Source organism: Zosterops lateralis (assembly GCF_965231275.1).
Source record: "Zosterops lateralis genome assembly, chromosome: 1".
NCBI lineage: Eukaryota > Metazoa > Chordata > Aves > Passeriformes > Zosteropidae > Zosterops > Zosterops lateralis.
The window spans coordinates 86,098,614-86,103,807 of NC_139762.1; positions in this window are offsets into that span (position 1 = coordinate 86,098,614).

The following is a 5,194-nucleotide window of genomic DNA, read 5'->3' on the forward strand; positions in this document are numbered from 1 at the left end:
GAATCTCAGATGAGGCTTTTATCTAGAGGAAAAATACTCCCAAGAAGCAAGTTTTCAAACTAAGAAGGGGGTAGACATAAAAATCAGGAATGATTTACCTTCAGTCTCATGTCCATATTGGCTTGTTTGCCAGGATGGCAGAGCCTCCAGCATTTCAGCATATCCAAGCTCTCCCCAACAATGAAAAAAATGGCATGAAAATATTGAACACACAAGATATTTTTAGCACCTGTGCCTGTTCTTTTGCAGCTTTCTGTGGTTGAATTCTATAAAGAACTGTTGGCCCTAATCATTGTAAGCCCCAAAGCCTGACAGCTGACTGGCATTGTTACAGTACCTCAGTGCTTGGAAGGTGATCAGCACAGCACAGAACACATGCTGGAGTTCAACCTGCTAAAACAGCCTTTAAGGATTTGAGACAGTTTCCCAGAGAGGGACTGCAGCACAGAAACTCCTGTGCAGTGGCCTTAGGCAATTGTTCAGGAGATATAAGGGAGAAAAGTACTGGATTCCCCAGTCTGCCTGTAAGTTTGCTGCAAGGCTTTTTTAAGAAACAACAAATATGGCAAATGTTTTGCTGTGCCTTTCCCATCATTTCCCCTTTTCCACAATAAATTGGAAAGAGACTTTACAAAATGAAAAGTGTTTTTTTTCCTCCCCTACAAACTTGTAGAAAGACTTGTCCATTTGGACAATGGAAATGTCCAAAGTCATCAGAAGACCTTGATTAGAATGAGCTGAAAAGTGATTCCCAAATTCCAACTGCAATGTGAAACTGTAAAACACCTCAAGCTCCTGCTTTCTTGATGTTTGAGGTCATGTAGATAAGAGTTAAGATAACAACTTAGTTCAGAGGGGTAAAGCTCCTTCATGTTCTCTGGTGTAGGAGGGAAATGGGGAGAGACTTCTTGTTCAAGCCAATTACTGGTGCCAGACAGTAGGGTTCATCCTCTGGCACCCATCCAGACTGTGTCAATCAATGAGTTCAAAACAGGGAAAATTTTAATGCTGCCTTCCAGAGGACAAAAAAGCAGTTCTTAGAAACACAGCAAGGAAGAAGCCACCTGGGGTACCACAAAAAAAGCCCAGTCCCACTAATGTTCCCCAGTCTCCAAGAGATAAATCATTCTTGGCTATAATCACACCTCCCTGCTTCAGGGATGTTAGATGCCAAAATTAGGAGTCTAGGGACTTCCTAGGTGTCTACAGTTGATGAGGAAAGAGAAGTTCCCAGAGGGCATAAAATGAGCTTCTCCTCTGCTGTCTTTCTCTGGAAGACATTTCACCTTTCTCTGTTCGTTACGAAAGGATCATAGATGATGAGTTGATTGACTTCTTCCTTTGAGGTTGGACTTGCTTCTATTCTCCCGTTGCTCTGTGCAATGAAGACTAAAAGAAATTCCAACAGTGACAATGAAATTAATATGCTGTTTCATAAACATTTCCACACACTTAACACCTTCTTCCTTCCCCACTCCTCAATTTGTCAAGGGAAAACTTTTGGGGTTTTTTTATGGAAAGCTTATAAATTTTATCTTCCATCAGACTGTCCTAACTTAACACCTTCTTTTGCAGGCCTTGGTGTGGAAAATGCAGATATTTCTCAAAATGTCACTTTTTCTGACTGAAGAGCTTTTCTTCACAGCTGAGCACAGCTGTTGCCCACAGAACTGCTGTTTGTGAGATTCTCTAAACAATTCTAGGTTGCCGTAAACTGTAGGGCTTATTATGTGATAAATCATTTTAAAACACGTAATGCATAGCTTTACTTAAATGCATAAATACAAGGGTTGGAATTAAAGCATAATTTTCAAACGTTGTTCTGCATTTTTTGCCTGCTTAACAGTTTTTTGCTTTGCTTTAGAGTTCATTTTGTTTAGAATAGAAAATGCTGTATCCTGCTGTTTAGCCCCAAATTCATAGTTAACATCTTTTTCTCTCTAGATCACTTGAAAACTCCATCAGATTAGTTTAAAATCAAAAGACTTTAGAAAAACCCAAACCTATCGCATTATCTGCCTTCCTAATTTCCAAGAGACTTAATGAGACTTTCTCAGTTGCACCGGTGGCAAATTTCCAAGCATATTCAATGCTGGCTGTACTTTCAGGTGTCTGGAGTGTTGGCATTCAGAAACACACAGCAAGCACAGACTGATAGTCAGGAATAGAGTGAGACAAAAAAAAAGGGTTTCTAGGATGCTGTGGACTAAATGTTGTCTACAAACACTTTCTACATGTTTCATATGTCAAAGTATAAATCTGAGTTTCTGAAAGCATTTACATGCTTAGGACATCAGACTTTTTGTGATTAGTATCTGTTGGTCTTGAAAAATAGAGTGTATAAAGGGAAAAACAGGTTTCAAAACCAAAGGGCTGCTGAGGGAATTTGATAAACCCATCTGAAGCTTGATTTTTTTTTTTTTTTTCAGGTTTCCCTGCTTGGTGAGATGAATAAAAACTAATAACATTACTGTCACCTCTTGTTATGTCATTTAGGCATCAAATAATGTTCTCTATGACATCCTAGAAACAGGCAAAGAGTGTAGATGATTATTTGGCATCCTTTTTGTGCACTGTGGGTCTCAATTCTGAAGATGAAACTGTTGGATGCTTCACTCAAATTCACTGGCTGACCTTCAGCAGTCTGGTACAGAACATAACATGACAGAGCCTCATAGAAGACCCTGGAAGGCAAGAACAACTGCAAGTGTAAGTGAACTTCATGGCTAGATTTTTGAGACTTCTATTAATCTCTGCATTACTCAGTGCATTTGAGAACTCAGCCTCTTTGATACATATCAAGGCAAGTTGGTAGCACCTTTTGTGTAGAGTTGAAAAGCAATCAGACATTTGGCAGTGAAATGTTCAGACCCCCAGGGCATGGGAATGGTTTTTAGTATGAGACTGAATGGAAAGAATACAGCCCATTCTCTTCAATCTTGTAACAGATGTCTACAACGCATTCCTAAGATTTAGAAAGACAGCCTAAAATAATATGAAAGTAAGTAAAAATGTGTTCTTTTAAGAAAGTTAGCATCCTCTTTTTTTAATCTTTCTTTTCAACAACTGTTACTTTCAAACTCTCAGTAGTTTTACTGTCATGGACCTGACCATATCTCCTTCCTCCTGGGGGTTTGGCACCCTGGGCTCAGGGCCAATTTTGATAACAGAGATGTTCAGACTTAAACCAGTGCTGTGAGGAGTTGCAGTGGGAGCCTGTCCCTCTTTCACCCGGTACTTGTAAAATGGCTCAGGCTCTTGACCTACACTGGGGGTTCACCAGTGCCCACCCTTTTACTTCCCTGACTTTGGCCCTGATCCTTACCTACTGGCTTGACTTTCTGGCTTGATCTTGAAGCTGTCCCATCCCTATGGGCTTTCCTGGCAATTTGCATCTTTTCTGAGGCTGGTTGTCATTGCAGACCTACTTTGTTGAGAGAAGATGAGCTGGAGCCAAGAGTGACACCAAGACACTGACTGTACCCACACAGGTGCAGATCCAGAGCAGTGAAGCAGAAGGAACAGAGCAGGTCCAGTGTTGGCAAGATTACAACTCAACCTCTATTTTTATTTCAAATGCGACCATCATTGCCTTCTGATTTCTTCTAGGGCTAATGAAATACAACATCTCATGGATGATGCTGGTCAAAACAAGGGACTTGTCTCAAATAAAATCTCATCTATATCCAGCTCTGGTCCCTAGATAAGGTCATTGTATAGACTTTTGACCTGCTGGACTCCTTTAACTATCATATGAGAACATGTCTTTTGTAGAGGCAAAAATAATGCTGATAATTTACAAAAGAGCCAGACATTGCATCATCACCTACTGGAGTCAGAACCAGCCATAATGATTCATGGTTACTATGAAGCCATAGAAATCCAAGAAGACCCATATACGAGATATGGCAGCCAGCTTGGTAGCAGAACAGATTGCTTGGAAAATTTCATATTACTGCTTTCTCCCACATGAATACACCCATCTTAAATATAGGTATATTTAAGATGTCTGTCCTAAGCACATAAAACTTTCTATCAACTGAGATGCAGATACTTCAGGTGTTATGTATCTTTTTATGAAAACCAGTTTTCAAGGTAGTTGTGTTCCCCTGGAATTATAAAGCCATTTGTCTTGTGACAAAGAGCAGAAAGTGCAGGCAGAAGCTACTTTCTGCAGTTTATTCCCATAAAAAAGAAAAAGCCATCTTCACTCTTGTTATTTGACTTCACTTGGGACACTTGGGAAACACGGGAGCAGTTTGTCCACTCTAGTTAGGACTGGGCCCAATAACACATACTGTTCAACTGGCATGAAGCAACTCTTCATTCTCCCAACACAAGACTTTGTACTGAATGGCCAAAATTACCCTCTGTCATTAGAAAAATATGATGGGACTGTTCTGTAGTACCCTATAAAGCTCCTTCTGAGCCTCAAAATGATATTGGAGAATATCTATCTTTGAGCTGATCCTTAGAAGAACTTTATAAAAAGATAAATCATGAGGACAACATTTCTCTACTCCATTTCTTTTCAAACTGAATGTTTTATGATCCACCCAGGGCAAAGAACTGCATTTCCATGCTAAATACAAACACTGTTTTGGCATTCTCTGGCTTCTATACACCTTTTGGTCTAGACAGAATGTTTTTCTTTTGCAGAATGAAAAGAACAACCTAAAATGTCAACTTGATGAACACACTGAAGGAGATTTTTCCCTGTGTAGTTTTGGCATATCTAGACCAAAATACAATTTTGCTATTGGTATATCACCATTTTCCTGTCTGCAGCATGTGCAGGGCTGAGTCTTTTTCTAAAAAACAGAAGGAGTCAGAAAAGCTGTAACAGCCTTTGACCATCAGTGTTATTTCATTATTAACTTGGCCCTGTCTGATCTTTATAGTCAGGGTGTTGAGCTTGATTCTTTTGTCATCCTTCTTTATTTACTTCTCCAACAGCAGTTACTCATTGCCAAAAATTACATATGCTGGGCAGATGTAGAATCCAGATATTATTGTGAGTTTTATTTCTCTGGGACTGGTATCTGATTTTACCTTTTGCTCCTCTCCTTGATTGTTTGAAAGCCCTTTTAATACTCTTTTTTGCTGGTATTGTGGCTTCATAACAGCACTTTCACACGCAGTGCCAGCTTCTGGGAGAAGCTGAAAAGAATCTGAATGCTGTGTCACAAGCCCA